This window comes from Alexandromys fortis, unplaced genomic scaffold (genome assembly GCF_014885135.2).
Source record: "Alexandromys fortis isolate MF-2015 unplaced genomic scaffold, M_Fortis_MF-2015_v1.1 scaffold_12, whole genome shotgun sequence".
Classification (NCBI taxonomy): domain Eukaryota; kingdom Metazoa; phylum Chordata; class Mammalia; order Rodentia; family Cricetidae; genus Alexandromys; species Alexandromys fortis.
Window position 1 is genome coordinate 4,910,341 of NW_026067937.1, and position 14,310 is coordinate 4,924,650.

At 37.8% G+C, this 14,310-nt stretch overlaps 1 protein-coding gene across 1 annotated transcript in view; it reads right to left on the bottom strand.

Annotated features, from left to right (window-relative positions):
• Positions 1–14,310, bottom strand: part of Cstf3 (cleavage stimulation factor subunit 3) — an 87,908-nt gene that overhangs the window by 35,380 nt on the left and 38,218 nt on the right. The window lies entirely within an intron of this gene.

Genomic DNA, 14,310 nt, shown 5'->3' on the forward strand with positions numbered 1-14,310 from the left:
TCAGGACTGGGCATTCCAAAAATCTCTCCAGGTATGGTAACTTCTCTGGTGTAGGTTGAGTGATGCTCTGCTCTACGTAGATAGCAGTGTGTCATTTGGAATCATTTTATTGCTACGTTCATTAGAAGAATAATTTTAATAGGTTTCTTCCAAAGGCCCATGACCCATCTACTCAGGTTCTTTGCCTGGTATGGGCTTCATCTCATAAAGTGGGTGTTAACTCTAACTCAAAAGTGGTTGTGAACCTGTAAATTTAAGTTTTTTTTCACTTAAATTTCTTTTCTTTTTGGGTTGGGCATGGTGGCGCACATCTTTAATTCCATCACTTGGGAGGCAGAGAAAGGTAGATCTCTGAGTTTGAGGTCAACCTGGTCTACAGAGCAAGTTCCAGGACAGCCAGGGCTACATAGTGAAATCCTGTCGAAAAGCAAAAGCAAAAAAATGACAAAACAAGAACTTTTAAAATTATGGTCTGTTTTCCATTGTTCCTTTTTCTTTCTACACTTAGAGTCTTCTGGTTATAGGCTCAAAATATTAATTTTACTTTTTTTACTTAAAGTTTATCTGCTAGATTTTCCAGGTAATTAAGTCTGTGCATGACCATTCTACTTCAATTTAAGTACTGATACTGTATTTGGTTAACAAATTAATGATTTCTGGCACCAGGTTTGCACCAATCAATAATGCATTTTTAATCTTGTGTTAAACTTATTTTTCCCAACTCTCCTCTTCTAGTAGCTGTTTGGTTGGGAGCCTGTGTCAGTTTTAGTTTATATTCTTCCTGTTGCTACACTTTGGTTGTTTTCTGATTCACAGACCTGTGCTGGCAGAGAAGCTGACTCCTCTCTGACTATGGAGGAGCAGATACAGACAGCAAGCAGGCTGTTAGTTCTTTACCAAGCAACCAAGAACGCATGCTTTGGTAGGAAGGACTTAGTCTGCCTTTTTGGTTCAGGTTTGCTTTTGTTTCTTAAAGGCCAATGTATGCAGCAGCAGTTAAAGGCAATTACTGCTCTTGCAGAGAACTTGTCCCAGCACCCACATGATAGCCCACAGTAACTCTAGTGCCAGAGGTTATGACACCTTCTGTCCTCCATGGACACTGTTCCCAGACAGTGAATAGATATATTAAGGCAAAATACCCATAAACATAAAACGAAAATTAATCTTAAAAAAAAAATGAAGGCAAGCTGGTGTTAACTTTCTTCTGGGGTAGAAAAACAACGAACAGCTTCTTGGTCTTTTTCCCTGTACTCTATGCAAAGCCCTCTTTGATCACTGGAGTGGGGTTGCAGGTGAGTGTGAAGAGGGTAAGTCTAACTCACCAGCTTCCTATATGCAGATGAAATTACTTACAGGTCTTCCAAGTGGTCAGAAAAACCAAATTACTCATTGTGCAAACTACCCAAGAAGATGAACATATAACTCCCAACAGATGCAAAGTTAAAAACCGTAAGGCAATATGTACAAACTTCCAAGTGACAAAGATAAACCAAGAGCCTACATATCAATTTACATTCACCAGAATGGTAAAACTTTAAAAGAGTATTAAGCAGTGCTTGGTGGTGTGCACCTTAAATCCCAGCACTCAGAAGGCAGAGACCGAAGGATCTCTGTGAGTTGGAGGTCAGCCTGACCTATATAATGAGTTCCAGGACAGCCAGGGCTATGTAGACAGATCCTGTCTCAAAAAACAAACAAAAATAAAACAAGCAAATGAAAATAGAAAAAAGGGGTTAATACTATCAAAGACATACAAGGAAAAATTATACACTAGTGGACCAAGCAAGACATACCCTTTATGGAAAAAACGCTGGTAACAGCCATTAAAAGAAAAACAATACAAGACCTAAGTTGTTCATAGCTCAGTTGGTAGAGCGCTTGACTAGCAGTAGTATGAAGCCCTGGGTTTGATTCTCAACACCACATAAATCAGATATGGTGGCTTATGCTTGTCACCTCAGCATGGTTTTTTTTTTTTTTATTTAATTTTTCGAGACAGGGTTTCTCTGTAGCTTTGGAGCCTGTCCTGGCACTAGCTCTTGTAGACCAGGCTGGCCTAGAACTCAGAGATCTGCCTGCCTCTGCCTCCCGAGTGCTGGTATTAAGGCGTGTGCCACCACAGCCCGGCACACCTCAGCATTTGACAAGTGTAGGCAGGGTGATCAGAAATTTAAAGCTATCCTTGGCCACATGGCAAGTTTGAACCCAGCTTGGGACACACGAGACTCTAGTTCAATTAAAAGAAAAGAGACTCAACAATTCCAGTCCTAAGATCCATCCCAAAGAAACAAAAGTAGCAGGGTACACAAAGTGTTTGTACAGGGCTATTGTAAACATAAATAAGTGCAAAATAAATGCCCACAATTTAAACAGTATAATAAATTATGATGCCTCATAGCATGGATTATGTGCACCCATATAAAATGAACTAGCTACACTAGCTAGTTAAGAGGGATTTCCATCAGACCATGATAAATGGGTTCAGTACTGTATGTAACATAATTCATCTTTATGAAACCATAATCAAAAATAATTTGGTAAACCATGAAACAGACATAAGGTGGTTAAACAGTTGTCATAGCACTCAGTAATAAAGGATTTTGTCCTCAAAAGGTCCATACATAATTTATGTAGTTTCCCTACAAAAATTGGTCCTATCTCCTGAATTCTTTCTTTCCCCAAGACAGTGTGTCTCTGTGTAACCTGGCTGTCCTGGAACAGAGATCTACCTACCTCTGCCTCCCCAGTGCTGGGATTAAAGGTGTGTGCCACCACTGATAGTTGATTATTTCTTTAATTGGTATTACCATAACAAATATATGCAGAAAAATATACTTTTGATTAATGTAAAATTAATCATAGTCACTGTCAATCATAATCCAACAAACGAATATTGAGAATTCCTCTAATAAACCAATCTTGACAAAAACACCATAACAGATATACTCTCATTATTTATTTGTATATGAGAACATATTTGTGTGTGTGTGTATATGCGCATGTGGAGGTCAGAGAATAACTTGTGGGAGTCTCTCCTCTCCTTCCACCCCTACTTTCTTGGACCACCAACCCCCAAATCATGACATAGGGAATTATTATTACGAATGCTTGGCTTTAGTTTAGGCTTGTCCCACTAGCTCTTAAAACTTTTATTACCAATTTATTTTAATTTAGATTATGTTACATGGCATTACCTCTCTTTCATTTTGCACTTCCTGTTTCCTACCTGTCTGGCAACCCTGCCCTCTCTGTCCCCAAAAGTCTTGCTTAACCTCTTTCTAGCTATTGGCCCTTCAGCTTACTTTTTAAGCCAGTACACAAATGTATCACAGCAATACATTTTCACACAGCGTACTAATATCCCACAACAATGAGGTCAAACTCAGATCATCAGGCTTGACAACAAAGCACTTTTTCTTTCTTTTTTTTTTTTTTTCTGTGCCACTACCCACTTCAGTGTCAGTAGCCTACAGGCAGAGGCCAGGCAATGGGGTCACCTGCAGGTTGCTCTAGCACAACAAAGCACTCTTTTACCTGTTGAGCAATCTCTTTAACCCCCCCCCCCTCCTGTTTTTGACCCTGTTCTTAGAGCTCATCGATTAGCTCCAGGGATCTATCACCGTCTTTGCCTAGGATTATAGATAGGATGTACTCAGCTTTTATGTGGTTATTGGGGATCTAAACACACACACACTCTCTCTCTCTTTCACACACACACACACACACACACACACACACACACACACACACGGTGAATGTGTGTGTTTCTGTGTACATGACCAAGGAAGTCAGAGGTGTTGAGTCCTTAAGACTGGAGTTCCAGGCAGTTGTGAGCTTCCTGTTGCGGGTGCTGGGAATCAAACTTAAGTCCTGTACAAGAATCAAATATACCCTTAACCACTGAGCCATTTCTTTAGCCCTAAACTCAGATCTTTACGCTTGCAAACACTTTACCAACTGAACCAAGTTCCCACCCTAATTTTCTCATTATTTTAAAAGTATTTAAAGGCCAGGCAGTAGTGGCACAAGCCTTTAATCCTAGCACTCAGGAGGCAAAGGCAGGCAGATCTCTGTGAGTTCGAAACCAGCCTGGTCTACAAGAGCTAGTTCCAGGACAGACTCCAAAGCTACAGAGAAACCCTGTTTCAAATAAATAAAAATAAAAGAAACAAAAGTATTTTTTCAAGTAATTTTTTATGTGCATAGGTATTTAGCATGTATGTCTATGCACCATGTGTACAGAATACCCTCAGAGACCAAAAGAAAGAGTCAGATACCCTGGAACTGGAACTACATTTGATTGTGAGTTATCAATGTGGATGCTAGACCCCAACTCAAGCCCTCTGGAAGAGCAGACAGTGCTCAACTGTTGAGTCATTTTTCTAGCCCCTTAAAAATATTCTTTAGTGGGGCTGTGGTGGCACACACCTTTCATCCCAGCACTTGTGAAGCAGAGGCAGGTGGATCTCTGTGAGTTTGAGGCCATCCTGGTCTACAGAGCAAGTCCCAGGACAGGTTCCAAAGCTACAAAGAAACCCTGTCTCAAAACCCTACCCCCACCCCCCAAAAAAATCTTTAAAATAATTGAGCAATTATTCTTAATTTACTTTGGGAGTAAAATGTCCATTGTAATAAAATGAAAAGAACACAATCAATTTGTATTAACTATTTAACATTGCCAGCATCAGCTTTGCTGTTTACACTATAGGAATGGTAATGTCTGCTTCAAAAGGCATTCAAAGGATTGGAACTGTAAACCATCTGAAAGGTTCACGTGCTGGAAAATCCTACTAACAATCAAAAAAGTATAAACTTGGAGTAAGAAACATCTTATCTACAATTACACATAAATAAATATTCTTATTCACAAGCTGGGCAGCAACTAGGGTGTGTGTGTGTGGGGGGGGCAAATCAGAGGCATGTCTACATAGTAATTTCCAGCCCAACCAGAAATACAGTAAAGACCTTGTCTGAAAAAATAAAAATTCTCAGTCACATTCATAATCTTACTTCATTTCATACCCTTCTGTAAAATAATTATATATTTGTAAAATAATTATAGATGGTGATCTGGGCTGGAGAGATGGATTGGAGGTTAAGAGCACTGGCTGCTCTTCCAGAGGTCCTGAGTTCAATTCCCAGTACCTGTTTGTAATGACCTCTTCTGGTTTGCTTGCATGCATACATGCAGGCAGAACACTATAATACAAATAAATAAATCTTAAAAAATAATTCTAGATGGTGATCTAACACCTCTGGTCTCTATAGAAATCTGCATTCATGTACCCAGAATTATATGACAAAGTACAAGGCAAGTGGCTACATAACAAGAACCCATCCTTTGTCACAAAATAGCTAAGCAAAACAATCTCAAATAGTCTATATATTTTGTTGGGGTTTTCACAAATTCACTATTTGGAACAAATCAAAATAGGTTTTTAGACAGTACTGAGCAAAACAAGTAAGGATTTCTTATGGCAGCTGTTTACACTAAACGATAAACAGAAAATTGCAGACCTGTACTTCCAACTTGTTCTCACAGTCTTTTCCACTCTGAAGTGCAATCCGCACACTTCATGGGTCTTAGGACTAATGTGAGTATGAGGGTCAAGGACGTCAAATTCTAATTATGAAAAATAGCTTAGGCTGGACAGTGGTGACACGTGCCTTTAGACCCAACGTTTGGGAGGTAGAGGCAGGAGGATCTCTGAGTCCTAGGCCAGCCTAGTTTACAACGGTAGTTTCAGGACAGCCAGGGTTACACAGAAAAGCCCTGTCTCTAAAAACCAACCAACCAAATAAATAAATGGAAGGAATAAAGAAAAAGTGAGCTTAGTTCTAATCCCGAAATCTCAAAACAAACAAAATCCTAAATTATCCCCTTTCCTCCCCCCCCCCACAGGTTTCTCTATGTAGCTTTGAAGCCTGTCCTTGCTATGTAGACCCGGCTGGCCTTGAACTCATGGAAATTCACCTGTCTCTGCCACCCAAGTGCTAGGGTTAAAGACACGTGTCACCACTGTCCAGGCTAAATTCTTAGTTTGAACATTTTTCCACTACAATTTGCCTTTTCAATCCCCTAATACAGTGAAAATTATAGGAAGATTACAGAATATAAACAAAACAATAACTATAAATGGGCCAGGCATTGTGGTATACACTTGTGATCCCAGCACTCAGAAGGCAGAGGCAGTAAGAGCACACATTTTGAGGCCGGCTTTGTCTACAAAGTGAGTTCCAGGACAACTAAGGTTGCATATGGAGAATCTACTTTAAAAACCTACTCAAATACATTTTCAAGTTGTTTAAGTGGTTGTGACAGTTCTTTGTGCCTCACTCAAAAGTTGTCTAGGAGTTGCAGCTCAAGTGGTATCTGTATATTAATCAATTTTTATTGAGCAGGCAATTACATGAACACCATATAGCAAGTCTTTCTCCTTTTTTGAGCACTGATGGACAAAACTGAGCTTTAACTCAGGAAGTCCTATTTTAATTGTTGTGCAGACAATTCAACAACTGAAGAAAAAAGACAATTTTCAAGTTTTGCCAGTTTCTATTTCTTAGTTTTTCCAATAATAACATTTATTGCTTAAGTAAGCTATAATTTCTCAATTAATTATAGATATAAATGTAGCTAAGGGTATGGCATGGCTCAGTGGTAAAGAGCTCACACTGTAAAAAGAAACAATAAGAAAATTAAAGTATAAATATAGTTGGATCACTATAATGTTGTACACACCAAGACTTAGTAGGTTGGCCACACTCAAAGATGCCACATCTGCTTTAAGGACTTCACTATCATAAAATTAACAACTTGTCAATTATAACCAGATATTCTAGACCTGTGAATTATTATAACTATAATTAAATGTGTTAAAATTATTCTTTTATAAAATTATGCCTACACTAAACTTCCTTCCCTCTGGGCTGTTTGTACTGATCACTGAGTACTACTAATCCTTTGCTTTCCTGAGTCTGAGGGCTAGGAGGTACAGCTCAAGTGGTGGCACATGTTTCCCACGCACAAGGTTCTAGATTTGATTCCTAACACCTCTCAACAAAGTGTTTATCATGTGTTCTTGTTATTTTTTTTACCAAGTGGTTATACTATATCTGAATTCTCCATCTTATAACTTAATTGGAAACATAAGACCAAATACAAAAATGAATTTAAAATACTTTTGCTCTGTATATGCTAAGAAATTCAGGAAAGGGGGAATGAAAAGTAGATTTTGTAAAAGATTTTAATGAGAGGGAATCCTGGCCACCATGACAGGCAGGGTTTATATAACCCAATGAAATGAGACACTCAGTATTCTGTAGAACAGTGAAGATATCCATGTTAAGTAAGAATATATAGTGAAAAAACAGGTTGGCTAATTGTAGTAGATCCACCACAGAGGGAAAAAAGAACCAAGCAGAGTTAAAATTGATACACAAAACACCTGGATGCCATTGTGTGGTGGGAATGGCTACATCATTGTGATTCTTCTGGCTGGTGATGATGATGATGTAAGCGGGAGGAGATGGTTCATCAGAAAAAAATGGTGGCGGTAGTGTTAAGAGATCAGAGAGAACACTGTATTAGTTACAAGGATAGCTATTATTTGTAGGTCAAGGAATATTGGTTTGAGCCAGTAATACACAGAGAAACAATAAACAGTTTTCCATGGAACAAACATGAAAACTGTTGAGGGCTTTTGCATAGTAAAGTTTATTTTATATTAGACAGACCATTTTCAAATAAGATAGTATGATTTATTACAAACATGAAAAAATAACACATGACAAAAATACACCCAGACTCCCCTTCTTTTGTTTTTGTGTTTTGGAACAAAGTCTCCTTTATGTAGCCTGGCTGTCTTGATATTTCGCCATTTCAAGTGACCAGGCTGACCTTGAACTCACAAGAGATCTGCCTGCTGGCCTCCTGAGATTAAAGTTTGTGCCACAAGCTTGGCCAAGACTCTTACTATCTGTTCCTAGACAGAGAAAAGGAAAATCCACAGAGTACTTGAGATAAGAGAAACAGGAGAAAAATATTATCAAAGAAGTCAGAGAATACAAAACAAACAAAAACAGTGGATGGTGAAAAATGCCACCAATCAAAAAAAAAAAGTACACAAAAAACAAGTAGATCTAGCAATAAAAAGGTCATGGTTTATTTATTACAATTCAACTTCTTAGGACTTAAAATCACTAACAAAATCCTGGTAACACTATCAGCATTTATCACATATATTCAACAACTAACTTAGTACATTAACTAATTCACTGTTAGAAAAAAACTTCCGGTCTGAGGCTGATGAGTTAACCTACTTAAATTCAATCCGTTGGACATGGTGGAGGAAGATAGTTGAGACTAGATATTACAGAATTTGTTATCCAGTTTTCACATGCATGCCATGGTACATGTGTACACACACACATACACACACACTAGCATGTACGTGCACAAGCTCACATACACACACATATACCAAAAAAGAAAAGAAAAAATAATTAAGTTTAAGGAAGAAGAAAATGAGGTACAGAGATGTTTAGACTTCTCAAAAACCACACTACTGAGGATTGTTACTATTTAGCCCAGAATAGCTTCAATTCATGATCCTCCTGTCTCAAAGTATCCCCTCCCCCAATGCATTTTATGCACGTATGATCTGGAGAGATGTGTCAATGGTTAAGAGCACTTGTTCTTGCATAAGACCTCATTTTGATTCCTAGTACCCACATGGCAGCTCACAATTGTCTGTAAACTTTAGTCCCTGGAGATATGATGTCCTCTTCTGGGTTCCACACAGGCACTAGGAACACATACTGTGCACAGACATACACGAAGACAAAACAATCATATACATAAAAGAAAAGTAAACAAAGAACAAATATGCACATTTAGAATAGAAAATAGCAAGTGCTGGGTATGTACCTCAGTTTACAGAGTGTTTGCCTAGTATTCACTAAGTCCTTGGATTCAATTTCCAGCACCACATAAAATGGGCTACAGGCATTATTTAAGTTATTTTCCAATCATTTGTTCTCTTGAAATTAATTAAAAACCACTTATAGTGGGACACACATGTACTCGCAGAACCAAAGATGTGGGGAGGCAGGGAGATCAGAGGTTCAAGATCATTCTTGGCTACTCAACAGCTGAGGCCAGTCTAAGCTACACTCTAACAAACAAACAAACACAGTAAAAAAGTAGACTACCCAGATGTAATGATGCACACCTGTAATCTCAGCCACTTGAGAGGCTAAGGCAGGAGGGTCACTTGAGTCTAGAAGACTGAGACTAGTCTGGATAACATAATAGCCCTCACAAACAAAACAAAGCAAGCAAGCAAGCAAACAAAATCATTAAGAACGGAAATATCCATATTATTTTAAATGCAAACTTAATGTTGAAGCATTCTTCAAGAGCCTAACATGGAGGATTGCTTGAGCCCAGGCCTTCAAAGCTATTCTGGGCAAAATCATATGACCTTCTTTTAAAAATAATATACTAAATAGTATACACATTTGATATCTATATCTGTACTAAGTGCTAGAGATAACAATACAGGAAGAATGTATTCAGAACTGCAGACCGAACTTCATACAGGGAAGGCTGAGACAATTACTGTTACAGTTATATATTTTTTCTAATATTTTATTTCCATACAAATTTTACAATAATCAAGAGAGTTGGGTTGTTTTGATCAAACTGATCTTCAGCAGATCCTCTTGAACTATCACTGGCATTTTTCCATGCATAGAAATATCCCCACTGTAAACCTAATTTTAGTGCTCCAGACTTTTACCCAGGCTAAGAAAGTCAAATTACTGCTAAGTATACTGATCTCAACCAAGACTGTGAAACACAAGGCTTGGGCCTAAATTTAATTTTGCACTATCTACCAGTGAACATTTACATTCAGCCTTATTGTAGCTAACAAAATGAAGTAGTTTGTCATCACCAATCCAATTATTACTTTTCAAAGCATAATCAACCTTCAGTGTTTATTTTTAGAAAGATAGTGTCAAGGCTGGTCTTCAGCTTTGCATCTATTTCCCCAGTGCTAGGGTTTGTCATGTTTTGTGGTTTGTGCATACTATTCAACCAAACTGAGTTGTCTTCAGACTTTATATTCCTCTATTTTTTAAAGCAACTTTGCCACCCTCCCAGAATTTACCTATCGCCAAAGATCTGCACTATGAAATAAATCTTACACTTATTTCAATAACTTAGTGTTCCCATACTCTAAAATATTCCATATTTGAAAATATAAAATGAATACTTGAGCCTTCTTAAGCAAACCAACTGCATTATGATCCAATACCCATTTTCTCAATCCTATATTCATAGTCCCAATTTTATTAATAAAATGACTCAATTACAAATACCTTCAAAATGCTTATCAAATAATGCAATCATCGTCTGCGCCAAAATGATGTATTTTTTCAATACCATCCCCTGTACCCAAACTACTCATTAGCTACTCTTTTTACAAATCTGAAGTGCAGCTGGGTAGTGGTGGTTCATGCCTTTAATCCCAGCACTGAGAGGCAGAAGTAGGAGAATCTTCCAGAGTAGCTTTTAAAAATCTAATGGCTAATTTGAAAGATCCTACCAGCAATCTTTGATAATGAAATACAAATTCTAAAAGGTAGGCATAAAGAAACATCGTGAATGTATTAATATTGAAAAGCAAATACTGGAAATAACAAGTGCTGGGATTAAAAGCATGCGCCACCACTGCCCAGCTACAAGTGAGTTTCAAAAAATACAGAACGCTACCATTTCTAGGGCTGAGCTGTGTGGTACAGCAGTTGCTTAGCATGTGAGGTCCTGTGAACAGTTCCCAGCATCAGAACAATACTCTACAATGTGAAAAATATAAGCTGCCAAAAAAGCATTAAGGGGTTAGAGAGTCCAATCAGGAGTTAAGAGCATTTGCATCTGCTCTTCCAGAGGACCTGAGTTCAAATCCTACCAGCCACATTAGGTAGTTTACAACTGCATTTAATTCCAGTTCTGGGGAAAACAACACCTCCGCTGGTCTCTAGGGATACCTGTACACATATATGATACACATGTAAATACAAAATAACTTCAAATATTTATTTTATGTGTATGAATATTTTGCCTACATGCATGTGCAAATGTATGTGTCCGTTGGATGGACTGGAACTGGAATTATGGATGGTTGTGAGCCACCATGGGTGCTGGAAAATGACCCCTGGTCCTCTGCAAGACAAGTACTCTTAGCCCAGCGATGGTGGCACACACCTTTAATCCTAGCACTCAGGAGGTAGAGACCAGTGGATCTGTGTGAGTTCGAGGCCAGGCTAGTCCACAGAGTGAGTTCTAGGAAGGCTCCAAAGCTACAGAAAAACCTTTGACTCGTGGAAAAGAACACTCCCCACCCCCCCCCCCAAAAAAACCCAGAAAAATCAAGTACTTTTAATTACCAGGCCAACCCTCCAGTCCTAATATTTAAAAAAGCATGAGGGAGAGCATATGCCTTTAATTCCATCCAGTGCTTGGGAGGTAGAGGTAAGCAGATCTCTGAGTTTAAAGCCAGCATAGTCTACAGAGTGAATTCCAGGACAGCCAGGGCTATACTTGGAGAAACCTGTCTCAAAAAAGCAAAAAACAAATACAAAAATACAGATAGGGAACTAAAAGCAGGAATAAACATTGCCCCTTTGTACTCATAATTTTACTACAAAAACAAATTATGCTTTTAGATAAAAATGTTGTTTCAACAATCAAAAAAAAAAAAGGTCTGTGCTTTCCCCCCATCTCCCTTTTACTTGGAACTATTCATTGTGCTTGCCTTTTAAAATTATCTTTGATCCTAAAATTATTTGTACATGTACTTAGCTTCCATAATAAGTGCTAATGAAAGCCTGTGACAATCATCTTTTCACTAGGATTATTCTGCTCGCTCATCAGAAAACAAGATTCAACATAGTTTTCTTTTTCTTTTGATACAGGGTCTCATTTTGTAGGTCTTGTTGACCTTGAGCTCACAAAACTCCATCCTCTTCCTGAGTACTAGGATTAAATGTGTGCACACACAGCTCAACATAATTATCAAAATACCTGAGTGCCAAGAAAATGGCTCAGCAGGTAGAAGTCCTGACTCTGAAAGACCAACACACAAGTTTAAACTTGGAACTCACATAAAAGTCAATGACACACATGTGTAATTCTGGCACTGAAACAGTGATAGGAGAGTCCACTTGAAGCTAGTGCAAGAGAAACAACACTCTACCTCAACAACATGGATGGCAAAAACTGATTCTTGAAAGCTCCCTTCCGACTTGCACACCCCCGCCCTTTAAAATTCCTTGAGTTTTTTTGGGGGGCTAGAGAGATGGCTCAGTGGTTAAGAGCACTGCTGCCCTTCCAGAGGACCAGGGTCCAATTCCCAGCACTCACATGGCAGCTCACAATTGTCTGTAACACCAGATCCAGGGGTCTGACACTCTTACACCAGCATACATAGAATAAATTAAAAAAAAAAAAAAACAGAAAAATTTCTTGAGTTTTCTCATAACATTCAGAACAGTATTTGACATACAACAGTACTAAATTAATGTAGGTAAACCTATATTGATTTGAATTGTCTAAATATGAATATTCATATTTATGCACTGTGGTCAAAATTACTTATAAAACATACTATTTTAATTTGTTTTTTTGAGAAAGAGTCTTAATATGTAGTCCAGGGTGGCCTCAAACTCAAAATATGCCAGTCTGGGATTAGAAGCATATCACCATGCCAAGCCATAGAATACTATCTTAAGTATAATGGGAATGTAAAATGTATATAATCCTATAAACTCATAAGGTCTGTAATGCTTAAGATGGTAGCTTTAAAAACTCCAGTTTATTTTCCTGGTGTATTTTGTGCATATACACATGCAATGATAACTTGCAGGTGCCAGTTCTTTCCTTTCTCCATGAGGGCGCCAAGGATTTAACTCCATTGTCAGGGTTGGTGAAAGGCACCTGTATCTGCTGAGCCTCATTACAGGCTCTGAAATGGAGTTTTAAATTTGGTAGATTTCCATGACTCAGATCTTTACATGAGTATAATAAAATCAATGCTACTTCCCAATGATTCTACTAAAGACAAACAAGGTTTTTAGTTCTAGAATCATCTCTTAGATATGAAAATGAGAAATTAGAACCTGAATGTGTAAGTATAAGGAAGCAGATATAACCAAAAAACTGACCTTATAAGTACAAAAAAAAAAAAACAAAACAAAAAAAACAGAAAAAAACCCCTATATTCTACAAATATAAACCCTTTCTTTGTGAAAAAAAATTCAAAAACTGACATCTGGCTATTTCTATTTTAGCAGCTCATTACATTGAACTGTCAAATCAGTCACTACGTAAACCTGAATGAGGACAAAACCAACATTCTCTTTCATCCCTATCCCCCAGTGTTCAACCACAAGCACACAAAGTCTTAAAGACAAATACTCACATTTGTATAGGTAAGATTTCCATCGGATAGAATGGATTATATTTTGGAAAACTAGATTCCATCATTATTCAGTATTTGATTATATCACCAATAGGAAAACCAGAACAGAAATGTTTAATGTTAGTAAAGTAGAATATAATCTTTGTATATAATACTGATTTCAAAAGACCTCTAATTATTGAAAATTTCATTATGACTTTAATGTCATTTTCCATAAAATGACCCAATACAATTCTAGCAAGGAAAAAGTCAAGGTCTTTCTCACAAACATCTTTTGCAGGGTGTGTGGGGAGGGCATTCAAGGATAATTTTATTCTGGATTTAAAAAAAAAAAAAAACCCAGGGCAAGTAAGGGATAAATCTTGGCAGCGAGGTGGAATGGAGAGGATTAAGGAAGAAAAAAAGCCATGCCACTTCAGTTAAGCTTGGAGGTAAGCCACATGGCAGATAAAAAAGTCACATGGCAAGAGGAGGGAGGCTACCCACAAGAGAAGGAAGCCCAAAGTGATAGGGAAACCATATTTAGGTTCTGGAGCAACCGACTCTAACTTATATTTTCTAAGCAAATGATCAGAAAATAAATACAACCAATAAAAATATTCCCTTGTGAAACTACTTTCACAAGAACACCCAAACCATCTCTTGCTTGATGTTGAATTGTAAAAATAAAAAAGCTTAAAAGGTATATAATAAAAATAAGCATAGATTGGCCAGATGGCTCAGCAAGCAGATAAAGCACTTGCTATTTATACCTGATGCCAAATTCAATCCCTGAAACAACTTAAAGGTAGGAAAGAACTGACTCACCAAAGTTGTCCTATAA